At 40.2% G+C, this 12567-nt stretch overlaps 1 long non-coding RNA gene across 1 annotated transcript in view; it reads right to left on the minus strand.

Moving 5' to 3' along the window:
• Nucleotides 1-1153: 1153 nt before the first annotated feature.
• Nucleotides 1154-12567, minus strand: part of LOC131401809 (uncharacterized) — a 255082-nt gene continuing 243668 nt past the window's right edge. The window contains exon 3 of the long non-coding RNA XR_009217988.1: nucleotides 1154-1671. This is a non-coding gene — a long non-coding RNA (uncharacterized LOC131401809). The remainder of the gene's footprint in view (nucleotides 1672-12567) is intronic.

A 12567-nucleotide genomic window follows, 5' to 3' on the forward strand; every position in this document is an offset into this window, starting at 1 on the left:
CTAGGATATTATGTTAGATTTTTCTAAATCCTTATCTCCAGGGCATATATTACTGAGTTTTTCATTAAATATGATAATGCCAAAGAAAACCTTGACAAAAGTATTCTGTGCTATCAACAAGGACAAAACATGTACAACATTGCTCTATATATTCCAGCTGTAATAGTCAAAATATATATTCATGTGTGTAAAATTATAATGATTTTCTATTTTTCTCGGGCTGTGAACCATGGTAAAATATATAGTAATAAGCAGAAAACCTGATGAACTAGGTGATTTAAAACACCTGATGTTACAGCTAGGCCATTCAAGGGTGAAATAGATCAATTTAAATTTCACACCTTCTCCTTTCCTTGTAGCCAGTGAAGTGTCTGGAAGACCGAAAACACATAAAATTAATTGAGAGTTAACAGTATTTGGAAGCAATTGAGGTTAAGCCCTCAACAATGGTGGCCCTTACTTCTGGAGCCATTGACTCTTTGTCATAAGTTTATTGTATAGACGAGTTCTATTCTTAGATGATTTGTGTATGTTTCATAGAAGAGAGACAGGGCAGGAGAATTAACTATCACTCTACACCGGTTCCTTTACTGTATTACCTCATGCAATTCTTACAGTAATCCTTTAAAGTAACTATTATAATTCATATTTAACTGATAAAGAAAACCATTTTTAGGGGCCTGCCTGGTGGGAGAAGCAGTTAAGTGCGCTCATTCCACTGCACCAGCCCGGGGTTCACCGGTTCTGATCCTGGGCACGTGCCAATGCACCGCTTGGCAAGCCATGCTGTGGTGGTGTCCCGTATAAAGTGGAGGAAGATGGGCACGGATGTTAGCCCAGGGTCAGTCTCCCTCAGCAAAAAAAGAAGAGGATTGGCAGATGTTAGCACAGGGCTGATCTTCCTCACAAAAAAAAATTAAAAAAAGACCATGTTTACAAAATTGATCAAGGGTAAAAGGGAAGATCTGAACATCAGTCTGTTGGGTTTTATGCCTCATATTCTCTCCACTGTGATAAAAATGGTGCTTCCACATGGGTACTCACCATCTTGCTATTTAATACCGGCTCCTGCCAACAACATTGGATGAGATGAGATGAGAAGTTTATTTCCAAAGTTATTCTATTATATTTAAATTATACTATTTATGAGTCAAATGTCAAGTCATATTTTAGAGGCATAGAGAACAACTGGTTACTTCACCTACACATTTTCCAGTTTTACTATAACATTCGTGTGCCACATTCTGTCAACTTTGTGTCAACTTTACCAACTTTAGTGCTTCACTGTTCTTTTTTTAAAAACTTACAATTTCATTTTCCATGTAAAGCACCTTGCTGTTTTCTTCTGAGTCACTAGATGGCAGTTCTGTATCTCTGTAAATTACCACTGCAGCAGGAAATGAGAGGTCTTAAGCCAGTTTGTTCTGTACAAATGATGGACATAGGAGGACTTCTGGTCCATCAAGGCTGCCTGTGTTATTCTGTGGCCATAACGGGGATGTCCAGGACTGCTTAGTCAGGCATGAAGCAGAGTCAGAAAGCATCCTCTAAGTTCTTCTTCAGATGTGAGTTCAGGCACTTACCATCTCACCTGAGCACACTAGAGTTTATTGAATGTGTTCTGACTCTTCCTCTCTCTGTGTAGTTAATAAGTCTGGGAGCTCCATACCCCTAGAAAAAACACATGACACATAAAGCCTTTTCTCAACTAAACGGAATTGAGGGCTATGGTGTTGTCCGAGAGTCTGATGCTTAAAGCAAACGCAGCTGGTGCTCATATAGAGGGAAAGAGTGTCAGCTACTCCTGGAGGGCTTTTAGTGATGCTCCTATGGAATGAGCAAGTTTAAAATAAAACCACATGGCTTAAACTTCACTGATTATTTTATTTTCAAGTAATATGCTGTGAAAATCTGCTATGTCTAAAAAACTATTTCATAAAACTGAAACAATTCTCTTTTTTATTCTCTGGTATTTGAAATACTATTAAAATGGTAAATCCTTTAACATTCTACAATATATAAATAGGCAAATATCAATTATATTCTCAAAAAAAGTTTGTTCCCATGTTAAAGATTAATATATGATATCAAAATGGGTTACCACCCAGTTTTTAACTAAATTTTTGCTTTTGAAATTACATATAAAATTTGTGTTTTGAAGTATTTTCCTAAAACTCAGCATCTTTCTGATATAAATGGACTAGTTGAAAGGTAACTAGAATGAAATTTGATCTTTAAAACTCTAGCTTTGTGTAAGAATTGATAATATCAGGCAGTTGAAAGTTGGGTCTCTCCACGTTATGATCTTTATTAATTGTGAATAGCCACATCTATTACAAAGTGCTGAATAATAAAAAGAAATTAAACAATATCAGCACTCTCCTACCACACACATACAGTTTATATGCAAATAAACTCTCAAAGGTCAGAAAAATGCTTATGATATCGGATAACTGGTAAAATACTATCTCATTCCAGTTTCAACCTCATTTGAAATTGACTTAAAACTCTTCTCTTAGGATCCCGCTCTGATCAGTGCCCCCTGGTCCCCTCAATGCCTCATTTGATTGCAAACCTATCTGAGGAATTGAATATTCTTTTCTATTTGTTCTCTTTAAGATATCTGTGATAGTGTTTTTTATACAATGACCACTTGGTACAATTTATTATTAGTTTCAGAAACATCTTGGGCCCGCCTCGTGGCTTAGCAGTTAAGTGTGCGCGTGGCGCTACTGGCAGCCTGAGTTCGGATCTCGGGCGCGCACTGACGTACCGCTTCTCTGGCCATGCTGAGGCTGCATCCCACGTATAGCACCTAGAAGTATGTGCAACTATGACATACAACTATCTAGTGGGGCTGTGGGGAAAAAAAAAGGAGGAGGATTGGCAATAGATGTTAGCTCAGAGCTGGTCTTCCTCAGCAAAGAAAAAGAGGAGGATTAGCATGGATGTTAGCTCAGGGCTGATCTTCCTCACACACACAAAAAAGAAACATCTTTATTTAGGAACAAATCAAGGAAACAGATGTGAGGAATGTAGGGTCACCTAGTTGATGGTGCCTTTTTTTTTTAAATGTTTTGTTTATTGCAGTAACATTGGTTTATAACATTGTATAAATTTCAGGTGTACATCATTATACTTCTATTTCTGCATAGATTACATCATGTTCACCATAGTGGTTGCACCAGTTTGCACTCCCACCAACAGTGTATGAGACTTCCCTTCTCTCCACATCCTCTCCAACACATGTTGTTTCCTGTCTTGTTAATTATAGCCATTCTGACGGGCGTGAGGAGATATCTCATTGTAGTTTTAATTTGCACTTCCCTGATAGTTAATGATTTTGAACATCTTTTCATGTGTCTGTTGGCCATCTGTATATCTTCTTTGGAGAAATGTCTGTTCAGGTCTTTTGCTCATTTTTTAATTGGGTTGGTAGTTTTTTTGTTGTTGAGATGCATGAGTTCTTTATATATTTTGGAGATTAAGCCCTTATCACATGTATGGTTTGCAAATATATTCTCCCAATTGTTAGGTTGTCTTTTCATTTTGTTGATGGTTTCCTTTGTTGTGCAGAAGCTTTTTAGTTTGATGTAGTCCCATTTTTTAATTTTTTCTATTGTTCCTCTTGCCAGGTCAGACATGGTGCTTGAAAATATGTTGCTAAGACCAATGTCGAAGAGTGTACTGCCTATATTTTCTTCTAGAAGTTTCATAGTTTCATGTCTTACATTCAAGTCTTTAACGCATTTGGAGTTAATTTTTATGTATGGTGTACGGTAAGGGTCTACATTCATTTTTTTGCATGTGGCTATCCAGTTTTCCCAACACCATTTGTTGAACAGACTTTCTTTTCTCCATTGTATGTTCTTGGTTCCTTTGTCAAAGATTAGCTGTCCATAGATGTGTAGGTTTATTTCTGGGCTTTCGATTCTATTCCATTGATCTGTGTGTCTGTTTTTGTGCCAGTACCATGCTGTTTTGGTTACTATAGCTTTGTAGTATATTTTGAAATCAGGGAGTGTGATACCTCTAGCTTTGCTCTTTTTTCTCAGGATTCCTTTAGCTATTTGGGGTCTTTTGTTGTTCCATATAAATTTTAGGATTCTTTGTTCTATTTCTGTGAAAAGTGTTGTTGGAACTTTGATAAGGATTGCATTGAATCTATAGATTGCTTTAGGAAGTACGGACATCTTAACTATGCTAATTCTTCCAATCCAAGAGGACGGAATATCTTTCCATTTCTTTGTGTCTTCTTCAATTTCTTTCAGCAATGTGTTACAGTTTTCCGTGTACAGCTCTTTCACCTCTTTGGTTAAGTTTATTCCTAGGTATTCTACTCTTTTTGTTGCAATTGTAAAAGATATTCTATTCTTTTTGTTGCATTTGTAAATGGGGTTGTATTCTTTTTTTTTTTTTTTGAGGAGATCAGCCCTGTGCTAACATCTGCCAATCCTCCCCCCTTTTTTTTTTGCTGAGGAAAACTGGCCCTAGGCTAACATCCGTGCCCATCTTGCTCCGCTTTATATGGGATGCCGCCACAGCATGGCTTTACAAGTGGTGCGTCGTTGCACACCTGGGATCTGAACTGGCGAACTCCGGGCTGCCGCAGCAGAGTGTCTGCACTTAACCACTTGCACCACCAGGCCAGCCCTGGGGTTGTATTCTTAATTTCTCTTTCTGCTACTTCGTTGTTAGTATATAGAAATGCAACTGATTATTGTAGGTTGATGTTGTATCTTGCAACTTTATCATATTTGTTTATTAGTTCTAAAAGTTTTCTGGTGGATTCTTTAGGTTTTTCTATATATAAAATCATGTCATCTGCAAGTAGTGACAGTTTCACTTCTTCCTTTCCAATTTGGATTCCTTTTATTTCTTTTTCTTGCCTGATTGCTCTGGCTAGGACTTTCAGTACTATGTTAAATAGGAGTGGTGAGAGTGGGCATCTTTGTCTGGTTCCTGTTCTTAGAGGGATAGCTTTCAGTTTTTCACCATTAAGGATGATATTAGCTGTGGGTTTGTCATATACGGTCTTTATTATGTTGAGGTACTTTCCTTCTATACCCATTTTATTCAAAGTTTTTATCATAAATGGATGCTGTATCTTGTCAAATGCTTTCTCTGCAACAATTGAGATGATCATGTGATTTTTATTCTTCATTATATTAATTTGGTGTATTACATTGATTGATTTGCAAATGTTAAACCATCCCTGCATACCTGGAATAAATCCCACTTGATCATGGTGTATAATCTTTTTAACGTATTGTTGTACGCGATTTGCTAGTATTTTGTTGAGGATTTTTGCATCGATGTTCATCAGTGATATTGGCTTGTAATTTTCTTTTTTTTGTGTTGTCCTCCTCTGGTTTTGGTATCAGGGTAATGTCGGCTTTGTAGAATGAGTTAGGGAGCTTCTCCCCCTCATCAAATTTTTGGAAGAGTTTGAGAAGGATAGGTATTAAGTCTTCTTTGAATGTTTGGTAGAATTCACCAGGGAAGCCATCTGGTCCTGGACTTTTATTTTTGGGGAGGTTTTTGATTACTGTTTCGATCTCCTTACTGGTGATAGGTCTATTCAAATTCTCTACTTCTTTTTGATTCAGTTTTGGAAGGTTGTATGATTCTAAGAATTTATCCATTTCTTCCAGATTGTCGAATTGGTTGGCATATAACTTTTCATAGTATTCTCTTATAATCTTTGGTATTTCTGAGGCGTCTGTTGTAATTTCTCCTCTTTCATTTCTTTTTTTTTTTTTTTTTTTTGTGAGGAGATCAGCCCTGAGCTAACATCCGCCAATCCTCCTCTTTTTTTCTGCTGAGGAAGACGGCCCTGGGCTAACATCGGTGCCCATCTTCCTCCACTTTATATGGGACGCCGCCACAGCATGGCTTACCAAGCAGTGCATCGGTGCACGCCCGGGATCCAAACCAGCGAACCCCGGGCCGCCGCAGCGGAGCGCGCGCACTTAACGGCTTGCGCCACCGGGCCGGCCCCTCCTCTTTCATTTCTGATTTTACTTATTTGTGCCTTCTCTCCTTTTTTCTTGATGAGTCTAGCTAAAGATTTGTCAATTTTGTTGATCTTTTCAAAGAACCAACTCTTGGTTTTATTGATTTTTTCTATTGATTTTTTGGGTCTCTATTTCATTTATTTCTGCTCTGATTTTTATTATTTCCTTTCTTCTACTGATTTTGGGCTGTGTTTTTTCCTCTTTTTCCAGTTCCTTTAGGTGCATTGTTATATTGTTTATTTGAGATTTTTCTTGTTTGTTGAGATAGGCCTGTATTACTATAAACATCCATCTCAGAACTGCTTTTGCTCTATACCATAAATTCTGGTATGTCGTATTTTCATTTTCATTTGTCTCCAGGTATTTTTTTATTTCTTCTTTGATTTCTTCATTGACCCAGTCGTTGTTCAGTAGCATTTTCTTTAATCTCCACGTATTTGTGGCTTTTCTGAGTTTCTTCCTATAGTTGATTTCTAGTTTCATACCGTTGTGGTCAGAAAAGATGCTTGGTATTATTTCAATCTTCTTAAATTTATGGAGACTTGTTTTGTGGCCTAAAATGTGATCAATCCTGGAGAATGTTCCATGTGCATTTGAAAAGAACGTGTATTCTTCGGTTTTTGGATGGAATGCTCTGTGTATATCTACTAGGTCCATCTGTTCTAGTGTATCATTTAAGGCCAATGTTTCCTTATTGATCTTCTGTTTGGATGATCTATCCGTTGGTGTAAGTGGAGTGTTAAAGTCCCCTAGAATTATTGTGTTAATGTCTATTTCTCCTTTTATGTCTGTTAATAATTGCTTTATATATTTAGGTGCACCTACATTGGGTGCGTAGATATTTACAAGTGTTATATCCTCTTGTTGGATTGTTCCCTTGATCATTATGTAATGCCCTTCTTTGTCTCTTTTTACAGTTTTTGTTTTAAAGTCTATTTTGTCTGATATGAGTACTGCTACCCCAGCTTTCTTTTCATTGCCATTTGCATGGAGTATCTTTTTCCATCCCTTCACTTTCAGTTTGTGAGTGTCTTTAGGTCTGAAGTGTGTCTCTTGTATGCAGTATATATATGGGTTTTGTTTTTTTATCCAGTCAGCCACCCTGTGCCTTTTAATTGGAGCATTTAGTCCATTGACGTTTAAAGTAGCTATTGATAAGTATGTACTTACTGCCATTTTTTAACTTTTTTTCTCAGTGTTTTAATAGTCCTTCTCTGTTCCTTTCTTCTTCTGTACAGAATTGATGGTCTCTTTAGTTTGACCTCTGTCTGAAAGCTCTACTCTTTAACTCCCCTCCTCCCTCCTTTTATGTTTTTGATATCATATCTAACTTCTTTTTTCTGCATTTGTATCCATTACCCTCTTATCATGGAAATAAATAATTTTTCCTATTTGTTTTCTTCTCTTTTCCCCTTAAATCAGTCCTTTTAACTTTTCATGTAACACTGGTTTGTTGGTGATAAACTCCTTTAATTTTTGCTTGTCTGGGAAATTTTTGATCTCGCCTTCCATTTTGAATGATAACCTTGCTGGGTGGGGTATTCTTGGCTGTAAGTTTTTTCCTTTTTAGCACTTTAAATATCATGCCATTCTCTTCTAGCCTGTAAGGTTTTTGCTGAGAATTCAGCTGATAGCCTTATGGGGTTTCCTTTGTATGTAACTTGTCTTTCTCTTGCAGCTTTTAGAATTCTCTCTTTATCTTTAATTCTGGACATTTTGATTATGATGTGTCTTGGTGTGGGTCTCTTTGGGTTTATCGTGTTTGGAGCTCTCTGTGCTTCCTGTACTTGGATGTCTGTTTTGTCCCTTAGGTTAGGGAAGTTTTCATCTATTATTTCTTGAAATAGATTCTCTGCCCCTTTTTCTCGCTCTTCTCCTTCCAAGACACCTATCACACAGACGTTAGTGTGCTTGATGGTATCGCAGAGGTCCCTTAGACTGTCTTCACTCTTCTTAACTCTTTTCTCTTTTACCTGTTCAGCTTGGGTAATGTCTTCTAGTCTTTTGTCTATCTCACAGATTCATTCTTCTGTATCCTCTACTCTGCTTTTGAGTTCCTCTAGTGAATTTTTCATTTCCAGTATTGTATTCTTCATTTCTGATTGGTTCTTTTTATATCCTCCATTTCTTAGCTGGCATTCTCACTGAGTTCATCTATTCTTCTCCCCAGATCAGTGAGCATCCTTAACACTCTTTGTTTGACCTCTCTGTCAGGTAGGTTGCTCATTTCCATTTCACTTAGTACCTTTTCTGGAGTTTTGTCCTGTTCCCCTACTTGGAATGTATTCCTTTGCCTCCTCATTTTGCCTCTTTCCCTGTGTTTGTGTCTATATATTAGGTAGGTCAGCTACGTCTCCTGCTCTTGGATAGCTGACCTTATGTAAGTGATGGCTTAGGAGGCCTGCAGTGTGCTTCCCTCAGTTCTCAATGTTCCAGCGGTGACTACTATGTGGGCTATGCATGGCCTTCTGTTGTGGCCTGTTTGCTCTCCCTGTAGGCACCCAGGGAGGCCGAGTTATGCTCCTGGCCAGCTGTTGTAATGCTCAGCTGCTTGTAGTTGTTGTGGGTCCTTCAGTCTCTTTATGAGGTGTGGGGAGCCCCAGCACAGTTGGCTGCAAGTTCTAACACCACATTTGTGTTGCAGTATTTCTTTTAAGTGAGTAGGCCCCCAGTGTGGCAGGTTGTTAGGCTCAGGGCCTTACAATTGCTATAAGCCTACAGCCTTTGGGTCTCTTGTCAGCTCTCTGAGGATTGCAGCTGGGTGGGGCTGGCCTCAGGTATGGGAGCACTCAATTGTTTCAGGCTTTGGAAGGTGGGGCAAACCCCCTTTGTGGGTCTTTGAAAAACACAAGTCTTCTGCAGCTGACAAGCCTTGCCGCCCACAGGTCCACACACACCGTCAACACAGTCCTGCCCCGTGTGTGTGCCCCAACCTCCCAAAGCGGACCCAGTCTCTCCACAGTGGGAACCCCACACACTCCACCACTGCCCCACACTCTCCACCTGCTCCTTGTGCACGCCCTGCCCCAATGAAGTTGTCTCAGTTGATAGGCTGCAGAGATTATAGTCACCAATCTATGCAGGCCCACAAGTTGCCTGAGGGCTTGTTGTTGGGTGGGGCCAGTCTCTAGGGTGGGCTGCCTGCCCTGGCTGAGCTGCATTAAATTGGTGCTCTAGAGGGTGGGACAGACCCTGGGCTAGCAGACCTCAGGGAGAACTCCAATGGCGTCTATGTCAGCACGCCCACACCAGGCCACAACAATATTCGCCACAAATGTCCCAGTCCCTGGAGAGGTCTCACCTCTCACCGAGATGCACACAGGGCCTATTAGGTGAATCTCTTTTCACCAAAGCACTGTACACCTTTCTTTCTGGTGATTTTTGGTTGCTTTCTAAAACGAGTGAGTTTGTGCATGGGCCCTTTAAGAGCCGGTTTCTAATTTGTTTGTGAACCAGCTTTTCTGGGGGTACTCCCTAATGTTTTAGTAACAGACAAAGTCAGTTATTCTGCCACTCGTCTCGATGGTACTGGGTCCACAACATGCCCACAGTGGGGGTGCTTCCCGGCTCAGGGCCCCGCTCCTCCAGGGAGGGCTGCGTAACTTTGGGTGACTCCTGGATGGCCATGAGGCACTGCGGCTTGTGAAGGTGGCATTTTTCCTCTCCAGAAGGGAGTTTCTTCCTCGTCTACCTCAGTTAGGATTGTCCGTTGTTGCAGGGGTTCCTCTTATCCTGTTTTCAGTTCTGTCTCAGTGGTAATTTTTCCACGAGTAGTTGTAAATTGGCTGTGTCTGCGGGAGGAGGTGAGTTCAGAGTCTGCCTGTGCTGCCTTGTCTTCCTCCTCCTGATGGTGCTTGAGGGATTTCTCACGTGAGTCTTGGCATAGAAAAGTTTAAAGAGTAAAGCAGCATTTGTCAGATCAAAAGTGTTGGGTGAACATAATTCTGAAGGAATAATGATGGAGAAGTAAAAACAAGAAGCCACTTGAATTGCATTGGAAGGTATTAGAGACATCAAAGGCCTGGGAAAAACACCTTGTTTAATGTAAGTTCTTTCTAAACTCTAAGGCAAAAAATAATATGAATTTACATGGTAATTATAAACCACTAAACAACAATTCACAAGACAAGTAAACAACTAAAATAGAAACCAGAATAAGAAAAATAGAAGTTAAAGGAGAGATGGAGAGTGATGGTTGGGGTCAGAAAACATGGCTTAGTCATCCTTGAAGTTTCCTTCAGACTCTGATCATTCTTACTGCTCAGTAAACACTTTGAGCCCATCAGCCTGGGGAGGGGCAAAGTGAGAGGTGGTTGGAGGGAAGAGAATGCAAGGATACCCTTGTGGAGGCACTGACATTGAAAATCAGTGACATTTTGCAAAGGTGTTTACCATACTATATTAAGGATTATTCTGGAAAGTTAAGGATTTTCCTGGAATTTACATTTTCATTTTATGGAAACTCCAACTAGCCCAGAGAATGATTTAGATATTTCAGTTTTAGAAATAAAGAGAGGGGCCACCCCTGTGGCACAGCGGTTAAGTGCGCACGCTCCACTGCGGCGGCCCCGGGTTGACAGGTTTGGATCCTGGTGCGCACCGACATACCATTTGTCAAACCATGCTGTGGTAGCATCCCATATAAAGTAGAGGAAGATGGGCACAGATTTTAATCCAAGGCCAATCTTCCTCAGCAAAACGAGGAAGATTGGCATCAGAAGTTAGCTCAGGGCTGATCTTCCTCACACACAAAAAAAATAATAAAAAAAAATAAGTTGATGGTTCAGGAGTTTATATGAGCTGTTTTAAGGTCTTGAGACTAGAGGCTTTGAAGGGTACCGGTACATTTCCTAGGTGGAGAAAAACCATGGGGGAATTTCCTAGGCCAAGGGACCTTAGGGGAAGCTTGGAGCAAACTGAGTTGGTTGTCCTTTTAATTTGGCTATAAAATTGGAAAGAATTATGTTTATAAGGTCTGAACAAAACTGCTTGATAAAGAAATGTGAGTCTGAACTTGTTCACCTATGAAGAAAAGAGACATGGCTCCTGCCGATTGAAAAGGCGTTTTACAAGTGACAGAAAATCCTCAGTAGGAGTGTCAGAGGTGAACTTCACAACGTATAGCGGTCCTATAGGGCGTTCCATTATCATTCACGTTAATTAATTATAGCTTCGTCCGGGGACTGGCACATGAGGGTTTGTCACCCGCACTCTGAACCCCCTCGGTGGTCCTAGACTGCCAGCAGGAGAAATCGAGACATGTAAGAGAGTGATTACGACATTCCTTTAGAGAATAACACTCAAAGCAGCACACTTGTGACCCACTACACAGTTCCTAGAAGTTGTTCAGACTTTATAAAAAAAAAACAAAAAAACAGAACAAAAATGGGAAACCATGCTTCAAAAGCCTGCTGGCTTCCAGATGGACAACCCCCCACGGGGACTTCCGCTGGTTTCACGTATACTGCATACGGAAACAATCCTTGCAAGTATTTAACTAAATGGGAAAGGTTAACTAAGGATGACTTAGGTCGTAAATGGCCAAAATTGGGAACGTTTGACTTCTGAAAACTACTGTATTTGCACACACAGGTTGAAAAAGCCTGCAATAAAACCAAAACAAAAGAAGGGGAAGCTTATTACGATTGACATTTAGAGGCTTCAAAGAGTAATAATGATAAAATGACTTCTTTAAAGGAGACTAACCATAAACTGACTGAGACCATTTCTGAATTAAAGAGAGAGAAGTCAGAAGCTGTCCACCCCCTTCACCTCCTCTACCTCCTCCACCGCCGCCGCTTTCAGCACCTCAGAGCTCATCTTCTCCCTCAGCACCCGTGTATCCTTTCCTTTCTGAGCTTCCGTACCCTGATCTATCCACTTTAACTCATCCTCTCTCAACTCTTCCTCCCTCACCTCCTCCTCCTCCTTCACCTCCTCCTCCTCCTTAACCTTCCCCTCCTCCTCCACCCCTAGAGAAAACAAGGAGTAACACTCAGGGAGCAGATACTGAAAGTCCTAAAGTTATAGTGGTTCCCTCTAAGGAGAAACCTGTTACTGGGTGAGGTGAGCCTGCTCTTGTGTATACTCCTTGGACTAGAAGTGAATTTAAGAATTTGATGAAGGACTTCCCAGACCCTTTGCAATATCCTTTAGGGTTTGCTCAAGAATTTAATTTTATTGTTAGAACATATGCACAGGACATTCAGATTTATATCAGCTTGTGCATTTGTTGGTGTCTGAGAACAAAGCAAATGAATGGATAAAAGAGGCAGATTGGAGACCCCCTGGAGGATTTCCATAGGCATGAGCCTCATGGCCTTAAGGAGTGTAGGGATATCGCTCAAAACTTACACAAAACCATTCCAGTAGTTTTTCCCAGGAAGATAGATTGGTCTAAAGTCCATCAATGTAAGCATAGACCCGAGGAATCTATCTTTGATTATTTTGAAAGGCTTGAGAAAACCTTCAAACAGCACTCTGGGATGGCTCCTGAATGTTTTGAGGATCAATAAAATGATCCAGTTTTCAATTCAATTTCCTTCGAAGG

Source organism: Diceros bicornis (assembly GCF_020826845.1).
Source record: "Diceros bicornis minor isolate mBicDic1 chromosome 17 unlocalized genomic scaffold, mDicBic1.mat.cur SUPER_17_unloc_1, whole genome shotgun sequence".
Classification (NCBI taxonomy): Eukaryota; Metazoa; Chordata; class Mammalia; order Perissodactyla; family Rhinocerotidae; genus Diceros; species Diceros bicornis.